Source organism: Molossus molossus, unplaced genomic scaffold (genome assembly GCF_014108415.1).
Source record: "Molossus molossus isolate mMolMol1 unplaced genomic scaffold, mMolMol1.p scaffold_m16_p_18, whole genome shotgun sequence".
In the NCBI taxonomy this organism is placed as follows: Eukaryota; Metazoa; Chordata; class Mammalia; order Chiroptera; family Molossidae; genus Molossus; species Molossus molossus.
In genome coordinates this window covers 16,753,246-16,776,419 of record NW_023425353.1, presented here as the reverse complement: position 1 = coordinate 16,776,419, position 23,174 = coordinate 16,753,246, and the positions used below count along the sequence as shown (strand labels likewise).

At 42.2% G+C, this 23,174-nt stretch overlaps 1 protein-coding gene and 1 pseudogene across 2 annotated transcripts in view; both read right to left on the bottom strand.

Annotated features, from left to right (window-relative positions):
- Window positions 1–23,174, bottom strand: part of ARHGEF3 (Rho guanine nucleotide exchange factor 3) — a 286,293-nt gene that overhangs the window by 150,680 nt on the left and 112,439 nt on the right. The gene's annotated exons all lie outside the window — the stretch shown is intronic.
- On the bottom strand, window positions 18,192–18,777 carry LOC118632915 (annotated as a pseudogene).

The window sequence follows — 23,174 nt, the reverse complement described above, 5'->3', positions numbered from 1 at the left end:
ATCTATTAAACTCTTCTATAAGCTTTGATTTCTCCATCGTAGGGTTATTTCCAGGATTAATGGAGATAAAATATTTAGAGCAGGGCCAGCCAAGTGGCAAGAGATTTAAAAATACAATTATTATTGCTACCATGGTTATTACCATATTTACTATTACTACTATTGTCACTGCTGTTCTGTTACTTGACTTTGAGAGGCAGGCAGGTGGGTACTGGTGATGGGAGATTCTGCAGGAGGTGCACAGGGGACCCAGGATTAGCCTGACCCTCCTCCAACCCACGGCACACAGGGTTAGAAAGGGGCGCTCTCTGGATACCTTCAGTCACATCTTCTTTCACAGAGACCCAGCAAATGCAAGGCCTGACAATTTTAAATGGCCAAGATTGAATTGATTGGTGTCAGAACAGCCCTGTTATTTAATCAGAGGGCTTTCTATTTAATAACCAAGTGACCAGAGGAGCAAAGACGCACTGATAGAGAAAGTGCAGCTCCCAACCTAATGGCAAATTGCCCTGATTAGTCATTTATAATTATTAAATTCAAACCAGATTGCAAACCTTTTTGATTTATCTCTTCACTGGTGAACAGCTTTGGTGGTTTCAGAGTCTTTGATGCCTCGGCTTTCATCTGCGCCCTTTTTGGGGGAGAGATTAGCAAAAGGATTGTGTGAACTTGACTCTCTAAACTCACCTCTGAGCAGGGAAAGGATCCTATTTTGTTTCTCTTCTCTCTGAAGTTCCAGGGGCAAGCAAGAGAATCGAGAGAGGGACCCCCTACTCTATTTTTAATACACTGCCGGAGTTTTGTTTCTCCTTATTTTTAAAATATTCTCTTTTCCAGCATCCAGGAGCACTGTTCTTTTCAAGACTTTTCAATGTGCTCACAGGGTAGAGATCCTGGAAATCACTGTACTCTCTGAACTACTGTTAAAGAAAATCTTAACATGCATAGTAAGCCATTTTGCACTCAGATTCCATTAACTGTGGTTTGAAGATGCCAAGTGGGCTCTAAAGTCAGACTTGGTGGGTTCACATCCATCCTGGTTATGCCATTTATTTGTTGTAGAACTGTAAGCACATCACCGCACCTTTCAGAACCTCAGTTTCCTTCTCTATAAAATGGAAATACTATTGTGATTTATAAATCACAATAGTATTTTATAAATGGAAATATATTTCCATTTCATAAATGGAAATATAAAATGGAAAGGCTATTGTGAGAGTTAAATGGATCAATGTGGGTAAAGGGCTTAGCACAATGCCTGGCACACAGTAACTACTCAAGTATTCACTATTAGTGGTAGTAGCAACAGGAGCAGTAACAGCAAGAGAGAGCAGCCACCAGAGGGAAAAATCAGGGAGAAAATACACATAAAATGTAGGAAAGCCTCCCCATGAACTTGATTTTGGTAAGCCAGGAAAAGCCCCAATTACTGAATTTGGCCACTGAACATGGGGCCCACACCAATTTGGAAATAGAGATGAGTTCCTGGCCAAGGAAAGGTCTTCCTCTTCTGTGGGAAGGAAAACACATTCCACAGGCAAGTGGGAAGAGGAGGAGACCCAACCAGCCCCCTGTGCCACCACCAGCCTTGACAAGCAACCAACAGGCAGAGTCACTGTCATTTCACAAACATTTACATCTTTCCTCCAAAGTCCTCAAGGCCAGAGGAGCAGGAGAGAAGACAGAAAACTTGTCAACCCAGGGCAGATGGCTGGCAAGTATACTGTCCAGAAATATTGTTCTAGAAAAACTCCATTATGGGTACCAATCTAAAGTGGAGAAGGGATTCATAGTCCCAAAGATTTTCAATAATGGGATATAACAAAAGCATAAAATCAAATTAACCAGAGCAAATTATTCTAGGCCTCTAATAATTGTAATATTCTTTTCTACTGGATCTCAAGTATACTGAGTTGAATTAATCGCAACCTGGGTTCATAAAACATTATTAATACTGGTACTTCCCCTGGCCCTCTTTTATTTGTTTACTCACTTATTTTAACATCATAATGAATTCCAATTTATTACAAATTATTTCTATATGAAATGGTTTGAAGCCCTTATCAACAAAAATATAATCCATATAGTTTAGGGAATGTCCAAATAGTTGCTTACTTTCTAGAGAATTACTCCACGGAACCAATCAACTTAGATGGTCCACCTGCACAATTCAGATTCAAATGTGCTTATGCTGGGAACCTGATTTTATAGGTTCTCAGTTCTTCAGTCATTTATGTTCCTGCCTTTTCCTATCTGGAAAGACCCCAGAGCTGGTAATGCCTGAGCCAAAGCCTAAAAAAAAACAATATTCTCCCATCACTCCAGATAAGTTTTAAAAATTCATACTCTGAATCTATTTAAGAAGAAACATGCATGTATGCATAACCAATGGACATAGACAACAGTGCTAGGGGGGTAGGGGGTGGGATGGGAAGGAGGGTGCCTAGGGGGGGAAAGGAGAAACATCTGTAATAAAAATAAATAAAAATTGAAAGAAGAAAAAAGAATAAACATCTAATAAACCCACATTGAGGGAAACTATACAACAGCGTTGGCTTCTACTCTTCAAAACGGTCAGAACCAAGAAACACGAAGAAAGCCTGGGAAACTGTGCCGGACGAAAGAGACATGGAGGTAAAGGTGATGACGTGTGATCCTGAACTGGAGTCTGGTCCAGCAAAAACAACAGCTATAAAATATGTTATTGCGACAGTTGGTAAATTTAAAAAATAAATGGTGGACGGGTTAATATATTTTGTCAATGCTAAGTTTCCTGCCTTTGATAATTATTCTGTGAGAGGATGCTCTTGTTCTAAGAAAATACACACTGAATTGAAGTATTGGGGATTAAAGGGACATCATGTCTGCAACCCATTTTCAAATAGGAAGGAAAATAATCTACACTCATATGTTAAATACACATATTTGTTTGTGTGCGTGTGTGTATTCTCTCTATATACATATATAAAGAGACAGAGATACAGAGAGACAAAGAAAGACAGAGAAGGATGAAGCAAATGGGACCAAATGTAAGTAATCAGTGACTCTGGCTTTGGTATTCAGGATATCGTATTCTAGACTTGCAACTTTTCTGTAAATTTAAATTATATTAAAATAATATTGCCATGCTCTTGTTTCTCTTCAGAGAGAATAAATCTTTCACCTTTAAAAAAATTAAATAAATAACATTGCCAAAAGTAAAACAAAGTAAATTTACAAATAACTTACATACATCCCCTTCCTGTCCTAAAAAAAAAGGTTGTAAACAATCCCATGCCCATCTGTTCCTCTTCAGGGCATTGATATGCACTCAATGCCAGGGGACACCAGGCCCTCCCTGCACTTCCTGTCGAGGGCTCAGCTCTACCGGAACTGCCAAACCGTGGTGCCCACAGGCCTAGTGTTCCTGCAAGGCAGAGAGTCTGCCCAGGCGCTGCAGCAGAATGTGGTTGGTAGTAGCTGCAGCACAATTCCTTAAGCCCAAAAAGAATATATTTTAAGAATTTGATAAAAAAAACTGCTCTATCTCAAACAAAACTGGAAACTCTCACAACAGGCTATCTAACCTTAAAGATGTTCCTCTCTGTAAGAAAGAAACAGCCATAGGCAAAATAACCGTGTAATAATGAATACCCTTCTCAGAACAGTGTACTTGAATATACCAACAACGTCTCTTAATACAGCTCCTCACAACGTTGGCCCCGGAGTCAATTCCAGAGAAGCCATAGACTGTCCATGTGACAAAGACCCCTCTCCCTGTCCAGCCAGAGCTCATGAGCACAGAGAAGGCCACCAGATTTCAGAGCAGTAGTCTTGACTCACTTGAAATAACACTCTTGGCAATAGGCTGCAGAGAAGCCATCAGAACAGTAATTTGAAAGCCAGTTACCATTTTGATGCGGTGTCTGGAAAGATGTCAACTGTGATTAGAGGGACATTTTCCTTCTGCAGCTGTCTCTGGAAGGGGAGGAGGGCCTCACCACAACCCCAAATTACAGGAGGGAGGCAAAAGGCCCCCAAACGCCAGGGACATGCAGGTATTCAGAACATCCCTTCTTTAAGTAGCACTATCATGTCCTGTCAAGTTTTGAGTAAAAAGCAAAAGTTGTGGTGAGCCACAAATGGCTGCTGGGAGGGGGAGAGCACTTTGTGCTAAATATTCTAATCCTGATTTTTGCTTCAAAGCCCATCCCAATCACTTTTATCCTAAAGTCTGAAACCGAGGTCTGGATTTTTGCAGACTCAAAGAATATTTATCCAGCATTTAATCCATTTCCCAGGAAATCAGGGTTTTACCAAGAATAGAATTCTTTCATGTCCAGACTTTTTCTGGACATTTCTAAGGCCTAACCCAGCACATAGAAAAAACTCAACAAATGTTTGTTGACTGACACGAATAAATTAACCCACCTACCCCCAAATGGCAAGTATAAAACTATACAGTTTCTTTTCAGAAAGACTAAAACACCAAGACATGCCATCCATAAAAATGTCATTTTTTATTCTTGGGCCCACAGTATTGCTGAATTTTTACAATAGAAACCCAGGAACAAAAGGAGAATCAGAAAAGGGAATTTCACTAGATAGGTTCATTGATTCAACAAATCTTTTATGGAGCACCTATTATATGCCAGACACTGTAGGAGCTACTGTACATACATTGGTCAACAAAGAGATACAGTCTTTGCCCTCAGGAAGAATATAGTAGAGTAGGAACAGTAGGGGTCAGAGAGGATAAAACAGTAAACAAATAAACAAGCTAGGTATAGCGTGTGCTAAGTGTTATGAAGACAGTAAACCAGGGTAATATGAAAGCAGGTAGGGGCAGAGCCCCTAGACAATGGTCAGAGAGGTTTCTCAGAGGAGGATCATTTAAGTGATAGGACGGAGCCAGCCAAGCAAAGATGGGGATGGGTGGGGAAGGATAGCTTCTAAAGACCTTTCATCATTAAAGGTTCAAGTTCTCTCCTCCCACATGTCCTGCACATAGTACCCGATGCCTGTTCTGATTGGCCAGTGCCCATGCATGTGATTGTTTATATGGAAAAACATCATCTCCTATGAATAAGGGTAAGAATTATACCAGGACAATTTTCCTTCTCAGTTCATTTGAGGAGAGAAATAGGGGTGAATAATTTTACTCTTCTTTTTTCACATTATTTTTAGCCAAGATCTGAATTCCTCAGGACTTGTTAGTTTACTCTAAGACCAAAGTCAGGTCCTGATCCACTTCTCATCTCTGCCTTCATTCCCTCTGCTCTGAGCTTGATTCCTCTAATCCCAGTTCTTCCTTTTTCTTGCTCCCTTGGTGTTTACACAGGTTGTTCCTCTGCCTGGAACCCTCTCCACTACCCTCTTTCTTCCAGGTCACTGCTCCTCAAGCTGCTCATGTCAGCCTTGTGAAGGAAGTATTCTGGGATGGCTCTCAACCAGATCAAATCCTCTCACCATCACCATGGCCCTTCTTCAGACTAATCTTACTAAAATGTCACCATTTCTTTGTTTAATGTTTGTGGTCACCATCTTGAAATTCCTAATAATGTTTAACAAGGGTTCCACATTTTCATTTTGCACTGGGCCCCACAAATTACGTAGCCAGTCTTGGGAAAGAGAGAGAATGTACAGGGACTCTTCTGATTTATACACATGCTGAGCCCATGTGCTGCTCCTGAGACCACCATTCCTAAAACCCAAAGCAAGTTTGACTGCCAAGCACTTATTCACCCGAATTTTAAACAAATATTTATTAGGCAAGTCTACGTGCCTACAGCATGGAGGTCTTCTGAGTGCAGAATGCTGTCCATGAAGCTGGCCACATTCTTCCCTTCCTCTTGGAGATCTTGATCCCATGTCATTTAAAATTACTTCTGACTCTTTGATATATCCTAGGCTGTATCACATCCTGGACTTCACCACTTCCTGAACAGTCTAGGTTTCATGGGACCAGACATTCTAGGCGTGGAACCAAACCTGAAGACAAGAAATCCTCTCCCCATTAGAATTTTGGTTCTGCCTTGAAACGACTAATGGGACTCGGGCCTAAACAGAAGCTCCATCTTGCAGAAGTGCCTTTTTAATCTCCCTCATTTTGAACTCTTGGTTCTTTTCAGGATGTTGCAAAAGCTTGCCAGGTAGTGACTCTCTGAGTTTGGCAACACTAGTGTGCCTAGTTTCAGCCAGAGCTCGTCAATGATTCATCAGTGAACATTTACTTTGAGTGACCCAGGTGGACAGTGCTATTCTACTCACTGGACAGCTCATGTTGGCAAACAACCAAGAAATGCCACACAGTGAATTGACTTTATAGACAAATTAGGGAACACAAAGTTTATTAGCAAACTGTAGCAATACCGTATTGGAGGAGGAAGAGCAAACATGGAAAACGATGTTACTCATCAGAACAGAGCACCACACCAATAGTTAGGAAACATGGCAGAAAGAGTTAAACACTAAAAAATTTAATGTAGCCCTGGCCGGTTGGGCTCAGCGTTTAGAGCGTCGGCCTGTGGTCCTGAGAGACCCGGGTTCGGTTCCCGCTAAGGGCATGTACCTCGGTTACAGTTTATCCCTGGCCCTGGTCGGTTGTGCGGGTGGAAGCCACTCGATGTGTTCCTTTCACATCGATGTTTCTCTCTCTCTCTCTGTTCCTCTCTCTCCCTCCCACTCTACCTGAACAAAAAATGGAAAAATGTCCTCGGGTGAGGATAAAAAAAAAAATTAATGTAAATTTGAACTTTAAAGAAAGAAAATGAGACAGGAGAAAAATGGCGGCGGAGTGAACGGAGCTACACAGACCGTCTCCCAGAACCAAACTGGAATTACAACTATAACACAGACAAATCGACGGGAAAAAGCAACAGAAAAGCAGCTTGCGAGGACCATAGAACCAGGGACACTGACTCCATCCCGGTAGGATTGCGAAGGCGCGAGACGGGGTTTGGGAGCCCATGGTCGGCAGCTCGGCAGCGGCCTCAGCTGGGAGCAGCGCCCTCGGGTTACACTCACTCCCAGGCGGCCCCACAGTGCAGCCGGGACAGAGGCTGAAACAGCCACAGCCACTCACCTTGGGATCCGGCAGAGGGAGGGCAGACTGGACAGGAACTGTGTGGGGACACTCAGGATTTGGAGGGCACTCAGAGCTTTTGCTGAGTGCAGCGAGGCAGGACGGTGACCATATTGCTCCTTCCCAGGGCTCTGAGGAGAGGCAGCAGCCCCTCCCACGGAGATCCAACCCCACCCTGTGGGCCATTGAAATGCTAATTGAGGCTCATTAACAACCAGCATCTGCCCCACCCTCCTGAAATCCCCTGTGTTCTGAGCACCTGAGGGAGTTTTTCAATCAACTGACAACCCAAAACTATCAAGTAACCCGACTGCTAGCCTCCAGGCAAAAAGCTGGAGGATAACAGTACCTTTCCTGGGCTAGCAACTTTAACCTGGAAAGGAAGACTTGACAGTGGTGTTTAACGTGGGTCCTCCCTCGCTCATCTAAACCCAGGATAGGGAGCCACAAACAGCAGAACACCAACACCCAAGGGAAAACTTGACAGGCTCCAAAGCCCACAGTGATAGCCATAATGGTGAAACACAGAAACAGAAGCCAAATGAAAGAGCAAGAGACCTCCACCGAAGATGAGATCAATGTGGAGCAATTAGGCATGTTAACAGAGCTAGAATTCAGAGCCATGATCTTGAGGAAGCTGAACAGCATGAGTAAGGACATAGAGACGCTGAAAATAAGCCAATTGGAAATAAAAACCATCAAGAAGACATAAAAAATGACATATCAGAAATGAAAAACACATTGGAAGGTTTAAAAAGCAGAGTAGAGGAAGCTGAGGACCGGATCAGTGAATTAGAAGACAGGGTAGAAAAAAAATCAACCAATCAGAAAAACAAAAGGAAAAAAACGATTAAAAAACAGGAAGACAGCTTAAGAGAACTGTGGGACAACTGGAAACGTAATAATATTCGCATCATAGGAGTCCCCGAAGAAGAAGAAAATGAGCAAGGGATAGAGAATATATTCAAAAAAATAGTGACAGAAAACTTCCCTAATTTGGTGAAGGAAGAAGGCATTCAAGTTCAAGAAGCACAGAGAGTCCCAAGTAAGAAGAACCCAAAGAGGCCCACACCAAGACACATAGTAATTAAAATGCCACAAATTAAAGACAAAGAGAGAATCCTAAAAGCAGCAAGAGATAAGCAACAGGTTACCTACAAAGGAAACCCCATAAGGCTCTCAGCTGACTTCTCACAAGAAACACTACAGGCCAGAAGGGAATGGCAGGAAGTAATCAAAGTCATGAAAAGCAAGAACCTGAATCCAACACTACTCTACCCAGCAAGGCTATCATTCAAAATAGAAGGCCAAATAAAGAGCTTCCCAGACAAAAAAAAGGCTAAGGGAATACATTAGCCCCAAACCAGCACTGCAAGAAATGTTAAAAGGACTGCTGTAATTAGCAGTAGAAATGGGAAGAAAAATAGAACCACACTAAACAAAAATGGCAATAAATAAGTACATATCAATAATCACCTTAAATGTAAATGGATTGAATGCTCCCATAAAGAGACACAGAGTAGCTGATTGGATAAGAAAGCATGATTCATCTATATGTTGTTTACAAGAGACCCACCTCACAACAAAAGAATCACATAGGTTGAAAGTGAAGGGATGGAAAAATATTTTCCAAGCAAATGGAGAGCAAAAAAAGCTGGGATAGCAATTCTCATATCTGATAAAATAGATTTCAAAATGAAGACCATAACTAGAGACAAAGATGGCCACTACATAATATTGAAAGGATCTATCCAACAGGAAGATATAACCTTGATAAACATATATGCACCCAATACAGGAGTACCAAAATATATTAAAAATCTTCTGGAGGACTTCCAAGGAGAAATCAACAACAATACAATCATAGCAGGGGGCTTCAACACCCCGTTGACAGCACTGGATAGATCCTCTAGGCAAAAAATTAGCAAGGAAACGAGACTCTAAATGAAGCACTAGACCAAATGGATTTAATAGATATCTACAGAGAATTACACCCCAAAACTACAGAATACACATTCTTCTCAAGTGTACATGGGACATTCTCAAAGATAGACCACATGACAGGACACAAACTAATTCTCTACAAGTTCAAGAAGATTGAAATCATATCAAGCATCTTCTCAGATCACAATGGCATGAAACTAGAAATCAACTGCAACAAGAACATGCAAAGACATTTCAACACATGGAGGCTAAATAGCATGTTATTAAACAGTGAATGGGTCACCGAGGAGATCAAGGAAGAAATTAAAACATTCCTGGAAACCAATGAAAATGAACATACAACAACACAAAATCTATGAGATGCAGCGAAAGCAGTTCTGAGAGGGAAGTTCATAGCACTACAGGCCTACCTCAAAAAACAAGAAAAATTTCTAATTGACTGTCTAACCTCACAACTTAAAGAATTAGAAAGCAAACAAAAAGAAAATGCCAGAGCAAGTAGAAGGAAGGAAATAGTAAAGATCAGAGCAGAAATAAATGACATAGAGACCAAAAAAACAATTCAAAGGATCAATGAAACAAAGAGCTGGTTTTTCGAAAAGATCAACAAGATTGATGGACCCTTGGCTAGACTCACCAAGAAACAGAGAGAGAGAACCCAAATACACAAAATCAGAAATGAAAGAGGAGAAGTAACAACCAACACCACGGAAATACAAAAGATTGTTAACAACTACTATGAACAACTATATGGCAACAAATTCGACAATCTAAGCGAAATGGACAAATTTCTAGAAACACACAGTCTCCCAAAACTGGACCGGGAAGAGATAGAAAACTTGAACAGACCAACAACAACTAAGAAAATTGAAGAGGTAATCAAGACTCTCCCAGCAAACAAAAGCCCAGGTCCAGATGGCTTCACAGGGGAGTTTTACCGAACATTCAAAAGAGAACTAACACCCATTCTCCTCAAACTATTTCAAAAAATTCAAGAAGAAGGAAGACTTCCAAACACGTTCTATGAGGCCAGCATAATTCTAATTCCAAAACCAGAAAAAGACACTACAAAGAAAGGAAACTACAGGTCAATATCCCTGATGAACATAGACGCCAAAATCCTGAACAAAATATTAGCAAATCGGATCCAGAAATACATAAAAAAATTATCCACCATGACCAAGTGGGATTCATTCCAGGGATGCAAAGCTGGTACAATATTCGCAAATCAATAAATGTGATACACCACATAAATAAGATGAAGAATAAAAACCACATGATCATATCAATAGATGCTGAAAAAGCATTCAACAAAATCCAGCATCCATTTCTGATAAAAACGCTCAGCAATGTGGGAATAGAGGGATCATATCTCAACATCATAAAGGCCATATATGAAAGACCTACAGCCAACATCATACTCAATGAACAGAAACTAAAAACATTTCCATTAAGAACAGGAACAAGACAGGGATGTCCACTTTCACCACTCTTATTTAAGATTGTACTGGAAGTCTTAGCCACAGCAATCAGACATGAAGAAAAAAATAAAAGGGATCCAAATTGGAAAGGAGGAAGTGAAACTGTCATTATTTGCAGATGACATGATATTATACATAGAAAACCCTAAAGACTCCATCAAAAATCTACTAGACTTAATAAATGAATTTGGCAAAGTAGCAGGATACAAAATTAATGTCAAGAAATCGACGGCATCCTTGTACACCAATGATGAACTCACAGCAAGAGAAACTGAAAAAACAATCCCATTTACCATCGCGCCAAAAAAATTAAGATACCTAGGAATAAACTTAACCAAAGAAGTAAAGGACCCGTTTGCAGAAAACTACAGGTCATTGAAAAAAGAAATAGAGGAAGATATAAAAAAGTGGAAGCACATACCCTGTTCATGGATTGGAAGAATTAACATCATTTAAATGTCCATACTACCCAAAGCAATCTATAGATTCAATGCAATCCCCATCAAAATACCAACAACATACTTCACAGAACTAGAACAAATACTTCAAAAGTTCATTTGGAACCAAAAAAGACCCCGAATAGCCACAGCAATCTTGAAAAAGGACAAAGTAGGTGGGATCACAATACCAGATATCAGATTATACTACAAAGCGACGGTAACCAAAACAGCCTGGTACTGGCACAAAAACAGGCATATAGACCAGTGGAACAGAACTGTAAACCCAGAAATGGACCCAAGGCAATACGCTCAACTAATATTTGACAAAGGTGGCAAGAGCATACAGTGGAGTAAAGACAGCCTCTTTAATAAATGGTGTTGGGAAAATTGGACAGCTACATGCAAAAAAATGAAACTAGACCATCAACTTACACCATACACAAAAATAAACTCAAAATGGATAAAAGACTTAAATGTGACCCGTGAATCCATAACAATTCTAGAAGAAAATGTAGGCAACAAAATTTCAGACATCATACGGAGCAGAATTTTCACTGATACATCACCTAAGGCAACAGAAACAAAGGAAAAAATGAACACATGGGACTACATCAAACTAAAAAGCTTCTGCACAGCAAAAGAAACAATCATCAAAATGGAAAGGCAACCCACTGTATGGGAGAACATCATTGCCAATGATGTATCAGATAAGGGGTTAATTTCCATTATATATATAGAGTGCTCATACAAGTCAACAATAGGAAGACAAAGAACCCAATTAAAAAAATGGGCAGAGGAGCTGAATAGACACCTCTCCAAATAGGACATACAAATGGCCAAGAGACATATGAAGAAATGCTCAACATCACTAATCATCAGAGAGATGCAAATTAAAACAACAATGAGGTATCACCTCACACCTGTCAGAATGGCCGCCATCAACAACTCATCAAACAACAAGTGTTGGCGAGGGTGTGGAGAAAAGGGGACTCTAATACACTGCTGGTGGGAATGCAGACTGGTGCAGCCGCTATGGAAAACAATATGGTGTTACCTCAAAAAATTAAAAATTGAACTTCCATTTGACCCAGTGATCCCACTTCTAGGAATATACCCTAAGAAGCCTGAAACACCAATCAGGAAGAATATATGTACCCCCATGTTCATAGCAGCACTATTTACAATAGCTAAGATCTGGAAACAGCCCAAGTGTCCATCAGTAGACGAATGGATAAAAAAGCGGTGGTACATATACACAATGGAGTACTATGCAGCTGTAAGAAAGAAAGATCTCTTATCCTTTGAGACGACATGGAGGGACCTGGAAAGTATTATCCTAAGTGAAAGAAGCCAAGCAGAAAAAGACAGATACCACATGATCTCACTTATATACGGAATATAATGAACATAACAGTCTGAGGAATACGGTAGACCCAAAAACATGGAAGTAGGGCACAGACTGACATCCCTCAGAAGAGGGGGTGGGGGGTGGGAAGAGATAAACCACAGAACTGATATGCATGTATGCATGACCAATGGACATGGACAACTAAGTCGGGGACTGGGCGGGGGTGGGGTGGGGAGGGGGGTGCCAATGGCGTAAAAAAGGTGACATATCTGTAACAAAAAAAATAAATAAATAATTAAAATAAAAAGAAAGAAAGAAAATGATAAGCTGCTTATTTGGGTGTATACCTGGGGGTAGCGTTTCCCAAAGGACAGGCCTGGTGCCACAGTGGTGAGATCATGTTAGGCAGTATGAGTTTTGGGTTTTGTGCAAAGCAGATCCTGGGGGAAGAAATTAGGTCTAGCTGTTTACATGGAAGATGAATGCCAAGAAGACCTGTGGGAAGTGGGGCAGTGGGACGGGGAAAAGAGGGAAGCCATGAAAGGGTGTGGAGCCAGCAGATTACAGCTGTGGGCAGCTGGAGTCCAACCCACCGAGGACCCCCGACAGACTGTAGGACACGCCTCATAATTTCCCACTGAGGAATGAGGAGGTGGAAGTATTCAACCCACCAGCTCCTGCCTCTCCTTGATGGAGAGGGGCTCCTCCACTCATGGCTGGACACCCCCTCAGGTAGAAGGACACAGGAAGTCACAGATGGGTAAAGGGGACTCTGCAGGTAGCATCTGGAGTGAGCTTAGGGGCTATGAGTAGGGCACTGGGGGAGTCTGCTTCAACAAGATTTACCCAGCATCGGATCACATGAGAAAGTTATTACATTGTTTAATTCCCTGTTCAGCTTGAAGAAGAAAAGCTCCTCACCTTTAACACCCTTCCAACCTCAGTGCTTACCAACCTCAATCTTTCTTTTCAGGGTGCAACAGCATCTTCTAGAATTTAGTCACATTGTTTTGTCTATTATTTATTTATCTTCATAGTTATATTCTATTTATGGCAAGCATATTGGTTTTGTTAATCATGATAATATAAACTTTCCATTAAAGATAAATATTTTTTTAAAAACCTGTTTTGTGCCCTTGCCGGTTTGGCTCAGCGGTTAGAGCGTTGGCCTGTGGTTCTGAGAGACCCGGGTTCAGTTCCCACTAAAAACCTGTTTTGTGCCTGGCTGGTTTGGCTCAGCAGTTAGAGCGTTGGCCTGAGGTCTGGAGAGACCCGGGTTCGGTTCCCGCTAAGGGCATGTACCTCGGTTGCAGTTTGTCCCCGGCTGGGTCGTGTGGGTGGCAGCCACTCAATGTGTCCCTTTCACGTCGATGTTTCTCTCTCTCTCAATCTCTCTCCCTCCCACTCTATCTGAACAAAAAATGGAGAAATGTCTTCGGGTGAGGATAAAAAAATAAATAAGTAAATAAAAAAACCCTGTTTTGTTTTATAGAAAATATTAAGTAGTTTTCTATGTGGCTAAGGTAAAAGGTGATTCACAGATAAGTGAGGTTTAGGAAACACTTTCTTTGTGGAAACTCAGTCTCATGACTGTTACACAAAGTAACTGTCCCATGAATTTTTGCTGCTCATGGCAAGTACAGAAAAAGCAATACCCTGATCTCCTCTCCCCTGGGATGACTGCAGAGGGGCTCCTCCTTTGTCCCATCATTTCTGGAGAGGATTTGTAGCCCTGTCTGCCCAGTCATGGATTAAAAATGAAATTCGTATCTAATAGGTCTAACTTTAGCTACAGGAAATGGGAGCTCTTGGGGGACCCAAGAGTTAGCCAGGCTTTGTTTGAGGATGGGCACGTTATCTTTACTGGGCACGTTTTTCCCTTTTTGGGAGGGGAGGGAGTGGAGGCTTAAGTTTGGGGAGTGAGCGGGAAGCGAGGTCTGCAGGATCTGTTTCCTGGTCAGCTTTGTGGGAGGTTTCTCCCCTCTGTTGTCACAGTCCTGGCTCTCAAAGCTATACTACATATCATGAGGACCCAGTGATGCCCACTCTAGCATGTATTATAAAAGATATTTTGATGGTGAAAACTACCCAAACAAAGAATTTTAAAAACCTCTATGTTGCAAACATATCTATGAAATGCTTCTGTAAGAAAGAAAAAAAGTTTCAACCTAAATAGTTTTTTTAAATATGTATTTGTATATTTTCTCTGGCTTGATTACAACGTACACAATTTGCAGAAGTCTGTTTTATATATTTTTATCAGAAGTTGCCAGATCACAACTGATGTTATCTCTCTCTTACCTGATGCATACATAGTAAAATAGAGCAACTGGGGAACAATTATTAACTAGTTGTTGTCTATTTTTTAAGGCCATCGGACTGGCTCTGTGACCTTGGGCGTTTCACTTTCCCTCTCTGGATCTCAGTTTCATTACCTGTACGATAAAGCAGTTGGACCAGGTGACCTCTAAAGTTTCCTTCCAATACTGTCTGCATGTATGAAAACATGTGGCCAAAAAAACTGCTGTATCAGGGAGGAAAGTGTGCAGTGACAATGGCAGAGACTGGGAAATACTTTCTAGAAATAAATATGAGGTTCTCGATGTGCCTGAAAATGATGGATTACGATAATCCCATCTCTAGGTGATACTTTTGAAACACAAGGTTTGTGCTCAGGTCCCAGCATGGCCCACTGCACTGCACAAATGTGTACTGAACAAATGGACAAAAGCACCTTCCCTGGGTACCTTTTGAGGACTCAAGGCCAATGCCAGAAAGACCAATGATCAATGACAGAGAACAGAAAATGCAAGGGATTAGAGGAAGAAAGAAAAAGAGTTAAAAAGGAAAGAGAGCAAGGGTGAGGAAAAGATACACACACACACACACACACACACACACACACACACACACACGGTTGGTTCTTGTTATTCTCGGTAGTTAAGTTCTGTAAGTCTTTGTGAACAATAAGTTAGTGAATACTGAACTACTGCTCCTAGAGGAAATACAGGGTTAAGTTCCTGTGAGCCTCTGGTCACAATATTTTCATCAACCGTTTTACGACATGGGTCTTGTTTTATGTGTGTTTATTTAATACATAATGTTGATTCATTAGCTTTGAACCCATGGCCACCGGTGAGTTACAGAACGTGTGCCTGCAGGAAGCCTATCTAACACACGCACCTTCTCTGTAAGGCACCGCGCAGCCCTCCTGTGCTCAGCACAACACTTGGGGGCATTTGAAACAGTGCAATCAACCAAACACAGAAAAATGTGAAAAGCATGGAACCGAACAGCCCATGAGAAAGACACTTGTTTATAGTATGCGAACGGGAACAAGACGACATTGAGGGTTGCCTGGTTCGGCCTCAGCAGGGAATGTGCACACCAAGTGACTCAGATTGTTCACTGCTCTGCTCATGTCTGTGAACAACTGCAAACGCGCTGTGAGTAGTGATTTGGGGTTTACAAATACATTTCAGTAAGTAGGCAAATATGAAATCTATGAATAATGAGGATTGACAGTATGTATGTATATTTATATAAATCTGTGTGTGTGTGTGTATGTGTGTATATATATATACATACATACATACATATATATAGAGAGAGAGGGAGAGAAGTAAAAAAGATAAAAATGCATAAAATGAGTGTTTCAACCGAGTGCTTTGGGGCTCATGTGGGGGATAGCAGGCCTTGCACAGAGTGAGGGGGACAGTGACACCCACGGAGCTACACCTCTCTGCCCACACCCTTTTTAATCTGAGAGACACAAAGATGCTTTAGGCAGAACTAGCTGTATAATGACTCAGAGAAAAAGGAAAATGTGGGGCCTCTTATCCAAAAATTGAGTTTTAAGACAGCTATAGAATAATGTTAAACCACGCACATGGCCCTTCTGAACAGAGGAAGGACCCTGTGCACCTGCACAGGTCTTGGCTGGAGAGGCCTAGCCCAGGGGAGGACATGTGGCCAGTCCAGAGAAGGCAATTGATACACTACATTTGTTTGCTCTATGCTTCAGGTCTTGGCTTAAAGCCTCAGACTGGGCATTTCCTCAAACTTCAGCCCAGGCCATGCAATGCTGGGAAAGACCTGATTTCTTCTTCAGGGCAGATCCAACTGGCCCCAAAGAACAACAAACACAAGAACAAGAACACTGACCAGGTGATTTCTATCTAAAATAAAGAACAGCATCCCCGCCCTGGCCAGTTTGGCTCAGCGGTTAGAGCGTCGGCCTGCGGTCCGGAGAGACCCGGGTTCGGTTACCGCTAAAGGGCGCGTACCTCGGTTGCAGTTTGTCCCCGGCCCTGGTTGGTCGTGCGGGTGGCAGCCACTCGATGTGTTCCTTTCACATCAATGTTTCTCTCTCTCTCTCTGTTCCTCTCTCTCCCTCCCACTCTACCTGAACAAAAAATAGAAAAATGTCCTCAGGTGAGGATTAAAAAAAAAAAAAGAACAGCACCCCAATTTTTCACTCCTGCCTCACCCAGGGAACCAGAATACAGAACCTGCTTCTGTTTTTTTCACATGTGTGTGCGTGCACGCACACACACACACACACACACACACACACACACTTACACACACTCATTTCCTTGAGGTAAAGATTTCCTGAACTGTCTACAAGTCAGTTTAGTATCTTATACTCCAAGGTAGGGGGTGGGTGTAGGAGTGATGGTAGAGTTGCGGTTAAAACAACCAGATGCCCTTTCACACCCATCAGGTTGGCAAAATTTAGAAGTCTGACAATACTAAGGGCTGAAGAAATGGGAACTCCCATACAGGGCTGGAGGGAGGGTCCTCGGTTAGAGAGCAACCTGACATCATCCAGCCAAGCTGAAGATGTACCTGCCTGACTGCTCAACGTTCCACTTATATGGAGACACTCTAGAGCAGTTCTTGCACATGGGTGGAAACTTGTACATGGATGTTCAGGATGTTTATAACAGCAAAGGACTGAAATAACAGCAATATCTATTAGTGCAGAAACAGAGCACAGGACATGTACCAACATTCCCACCAGTCAAAACCGATCCATCAATCCAGCTCCCTCTTTCACACATATCTGCTCTCACCATTTCGCTGCACTCAGACACGTAAAATGCACACCAGCTCCAGCACTGCCAGCTTGCACCTCTGCCCTGAGTCATGTTTGGATAGCTGCATTTGCTTCCTGGGTTTATTTTGACCCAACCAGAATCAAAAGCACATGGGGCCTCCTTGCCTCTAGTCTAGACCAACAGTTCTTAAATTTTTTTTTTAATCTCAGGATCCCTCTATACTTTAAAAATCATTGAGGGTGCCAAAGAGCTTTTGTTTATGTGGGTTACAGCAATATTTACAGTACAGTCGGCCCTCGTTTATCGCGGTTAATCAGTTCCAGACTCTGCTGCGATAAATGAATTTCCGCGAAGTAGGATTCTTTATTTATATACAGTCGCTCCTCACCACTTCACGCTTCGATTTTCTCAGCTTCACTCTATCGATGTTTTTTCAATATAGTAGTATTTGAAAAACCACGATAGAGTGAAGCCGCGAATGTCGAAGCGCGAAGTGGTGAGGGACGACTGTATTAGAAAATAAAATTGAGAAATTTAAAAATTACTCCTTTTTCTCCAAAAAAAAAAAAAACATGATTGCTTTTTAAAAAAATCCTTACCTGAGGATATGTTTTTTAATTGATTTTAGGGGTGGGGGAAGAGAGAGAGAAAAGAAGAGGAGAAGGCAGGGGAGGGGAGGAGAGGGGAACATTAATTGCCTCCTGAACATGCCTGGGATGGAGCCCACAACCTAGGTATGTGCCCTGATTGGGACTTGAACCCACAACCCTTCAGTACATGGGACAATGCTCCAACCAACTGAACCTCACCAGCCAGGGCCATTACACTTTTATAATGGCCTCTATGCTTTTATGCTTTCTTGCCAGATGCCTTCGGAGCAGGTGCTTTCTAGGCTGGAGCTTTCGGAGGTGCTGCCTTCTGACCTGCAGCTTTTAAAGCAGGAACCTTCTTGCCTGCAGTGCTCACCTTTTCTGCTGAAACCTTTGCAGTAGTTTCACCTTTAGGAGCAGGTGTATTTTTGGGAGAAGTTTTCAGGAGGGCTGCCTTTTGAAGCTTCCTAACTTCAAGCTTGACTATTCGCTTCCTCATTTTCTTTGTCTTTATGACTTTGCAATGATCAAAATCTGTCAGGTGGCTTTTTTTCTCTGGCTTCAATCGTTCTGGCCCATCTCATGGCTGCCTATTTTGTATTGATATCTGCCTTCTGCCAGGCTTGTTGAAGATTCTTCTGTTGGGCACCGTGGGGAACTTGAGGATGAAGACAGGGAGCTGCATGCATTTGCAAGGATAGCCTGTCTCCCTACTTGAGTGCAAGGTCCATCAACTAAAGCTTTATTCTGATCAATACCATCTACAGTCATGACCAGCTTCCCGGCACAAGGCCCAAGGAGGCATAGGCCACGGGGCCAACCTCCACAAAGCACCTGAACACCATGTTGGCAGGGTTTGGCAAGAAGGAAGAAGGCCCACTCAACCATGCACATAAACAGTACTCTCTCTTTTAAAAATAATAGTATAATACCTGTTAATCTACTTGTTGTATTTCAATGAAAAGTAATTATATTTTCCAAAACAAAATGCATAGTGAGACGAGAAGCATTGTTACATACTTTTACAACTCTCTTCATGTCTGGTTGCATAGAAGACAGTTGGATTCACATACCTGCCTCTGCAATCATTCTGTGATTGTTATCTTGGTTGACACTATGAAGAAAAATCTGTTTTGTAATAACATAGTTTCTAGATCTTGGGGACTCGTAGGGGTCCTTGATCACACTGAGAACCACTGTTTCAAAGCATCTACCCTTCTGCCAAAAGTTTTCTTTCACACAGTTATGTCATCTACCACTTCTTTCAAATGGTCAACGGCTGCCTTTGGCTCAGAGAGTTAAATCCAAACTCTGCTCACAAAACTCCTCCCATTTGGCCAATCCAGTGCTTGTCCAAACTCCATTACTACCCTCCTTTGTACACTGAGTACTCTGTCTCCCACTGGATACACATAGATGTCGGAACCTGTCCTGTTTGTCCATGCCTCTCAGCCTCAGCCTTCCTGCTGCCAGAAGGACTCCTATGCATTATTATAATTCAGTGAAGGTCACCTCCTCTAGGAAGCCTTCTCTGATTCACCCTTCCCTTACAGTTTTGTCATTTTATGTTTTACATATTTATATTTTAAGCAGATAATTCCAGTGCATGGGATTAGGTTCCAAAAGGGTATGCCATACAATGATAAATAGGCCTCTCTCCCACCCCAGCCATCCCTTCTTCCCTCAGGTGGTACCACTGTGATCAGTTCCTTTTACATTCTTCCAGAGCTGCTCTAAACCAAAAAAAGCAAGTAATTTCTTTAACTGATATGGCATCATATTATATGCACTGCTCTACATTTGTTCAGCATGATATTTTGAACAGCCTTCTACACTATCAAATAAAAATTGGCCTTATTTAAAATTTTTTTTCTTTATTGATTTTTGAGAGAGAGAGAGAAAGGGAGAGGGAGAGAGAGAGAGAAACACCGATGAGAGAGATTATCAACTGGCTGCCTCCTGCATGCCCCTCACTGGGGATTTGGCCCACAACCTGGGCACGTGACATGACTGGGAATTGAACTGGTGACCCCTTGGTGCATTGGTTGATGCTCAACCACTGAGCCACACCGGCCAGGCGGCCTCATTTTTTTCCAATAGTTGCATATTATATTTTTAAAATGTACTGTAACTTATTTATCTAGTCCCCTACTCACTAGCTATGTATGTGGTTTCTGATCTTTTGCTGCAGCAAATATCCCTCTATGCAAACCGATCTACACAAGTGGAAGGCGGCGATATCCGGAATGGAACTGCTAGGCTCAAGGGAATGTATGTTTGTAATTTTGATAAACATTGCCAAATTGTCCTCCCTTTATAAAGGCCATTGTAATTTATTCTCCTACTGGCTAGGCAAGAAATATCCTGGTACCCTCGCCAAACAGTGTTATCCAACTTTTTCATCTCTACCAATGTGGTAAATGAAAAATAACACCTTGGTGAAGTTTAAATCCGTATTTCACTAATAAGACCAAATCTCAACAGTTGCACTGTCCAATATGATAGCTGTGAGGTATAGGTAGCTATGTAGACTTAAATGGCCTCCGTAGGAGGTGGGGCAGATATAAAATATTACCATCAATAAAAAGTTCTGTTGAATGGCTCTGCTCTAGATCTTTACTATCCAGGGGCCACTATGAGCCACGTGTGGTTACTACGAGCCATGTGTGGCTGAGCACTTGAATGTGGTGACTGAACTAAGAGGTGCTCTAAGTATATAACACACATTGGATTTTGAAGACTTACTATGAAAAGAAAAGTAGAACATCTCCTTAATAATTTTTATTTTGATTACATGTTGAAATGCTAATATTTGGATATATGTACTGCATTACATACATCATTGAAATTGGCTTCATCTATTTCTTTTTACCTCTTTGAAGGTGGCTACTAGGAAAGTTAAAATTACATCTATGGCACGTATTCTATTCCTATTGGACAACAATGCTTCAGAGGACACAGTGTTTTGTTGTTGAGATCTGGATTTTAGCATTTTCCTTTTTACACAGAAATAAGTGTAGCTACTATTAGATTCACTATGTCTCTTCTTCCTCCTCACCCTTCCCTGTGCTGCGCAGACAGGGTGGACAACAAAGGGAGAAAGAGCGGCGATGATCCTGGTGACGAAGTATCAGCCCTGAAACAAACCAGTACACCTCCCACCTGGGCGGCCACAGGCAGGAACCAGGCCAGTGCTGACCCTGAGCATGGATTGATTTCCTGGCTGCTGCTGAAACAATGCACCAGAGAACAAAGTGCCTTCGAAACTAAGAATAGAAGAATGGCTCCAAATAAGATTTCCAGGACTTTGCAGGAACAAACTCCTCCCCTGTTCCAACCCTAAACTGCCTTCCACCCTTGGCTTGACCTGACACCTTGGCTTGACAAATGTCCCTCCCTGTCTCAGCCCCAACCATCCTGCATTGTCAGCAGTCTGTACACACAGCTCTGGGTGAGGACTGAGGGACAAAGTGGAAAGGGGAGACCTGGGGGAAGAGAGGACACGGGTTCTGCCCTCAATGACCCACACCACGATGGTTCTGCAATTGAGACTTGGCATATGTATCATCCATGGCTTTGGCTTTGGCTATGAAGATCAAGAAAACTCAGCTTTGCAACATGAACCTTGAAACTGATAGGTCAGAATGAACACTGTTTTTTAACCAGGTACTGAGAGAATGAAACCTAATTGTATCTGAGCATAAGTCATCTGCTTTGGGCAAGTGAACTGACCTCTATAGGTCCCAGTTTTATCTTCTATAAGAAAAAGGGGTAGGACTATGTGAGTTTTCCTATCTCATCCAGTCCAAAAGTTCTGTGACCCTATGTACATGCAAACAAGATACTACCAACACCTTCATCCTCATTCTCTCATCCATCTAAAAAGCAATCCTTGTGTAATTAATATGAGTCAGACTCTGACCCTGACACTGGCACAAACATACAGAAAAACACCTCTTCCACTGGATGAAGGTTTTAAAAGGGAATGAAAGAGAACAAGGAGGCGGTAGAATAATTAGAGTTCTTCACCTGGGACCACAGGCCTATCATCTTCTGCACAGAAAAGAACATTCAAAAACCTCAAGAAAGCAGAGGGTTAGTGATTTAGATGAACTATGGCAGGCCAGGTACCATGCTCAAGTCTTAGTACATGGTGGGTGCTTGAAGAGCTAACATCCAAGACAGTACACGAGGTGTACATGGGAATGAACACACAACAGATTTGAATCTGAGCCTCTCTGGTGCAACGTCCGCCTCTTTCCCCCACATCAGGGATGATCTCTGTGCACGGCTTCCTCCACGGCTGTGCCTTCACCACCCCTCCCCTTCCTCATGTCAGAAGATTATAAACATTTAATAGGCTGACAGTATTGTACTGGGATGATTGTACCTGCTCAACAGGGAAGTGGGGGAACTGTAGAATAAAATGAGATAACCTATATGAAATACTCATCACTAGTCAGCACTTCAGAGGTACTAGCATATTCGTTTAGAACCTAATACACACCGTAACTTGGGTTAGATGTTATCATCTTCATCATTTGTTACTACATGTATACTCCTCCAACATGGCAGAGTACTCCACAGAATAGACACTCAGTAAATGTAGGTTGAGGGAGTAAACAGGAATAATCTCTGTGGTAGATTACTATATTCTTCAGCAAATTTTTATGCCCTCTCCTGACCTCCATGGTTTGTGAGTTGCTCTGGCCAAAGGAATATGGGTGGAAGGGACAGTGTACCAAACCTAGACCTTAAGAGATACTGTGTGTTTCTACTTGCTTCCTCTGGGACCTTCTGAGCTAGCTCCCCAGGAAAAGAATATACACATAGTGAACGGACCCACAGGGGGCAGACCACCCCAGCCAACCTGCACACCTGTGGGTATAAGAATAAATGCTTATTATTGCTTGCTACTGAGTTTGGAGTGGTTGTTACTCAGCAAAAGCTGGCTAAGACAGACTCCTTTACCCACCTCCAGAGATTTCAGGCAGAGAGGGGTTTTGGCTTCTCTTACTTCTCTTTAAGGTGGGATTTCAGCAATTGGGTCATTTTATGGCTCTCTCTACTCCATTTTCTCTGGGCTGGTTATGTCCCATTCAAAGAAGATAGCAGGGGTACCAAGACCTACATCGTGCAATCTTGGCATTTGGCATAGAGTTCGCACCAAGCTGGTCCTCGGGTAGTGCTTGATGAGTGGAAGGGTGGGCGCTGTTCATCCCGGTGGGAAGAGCATCATCAG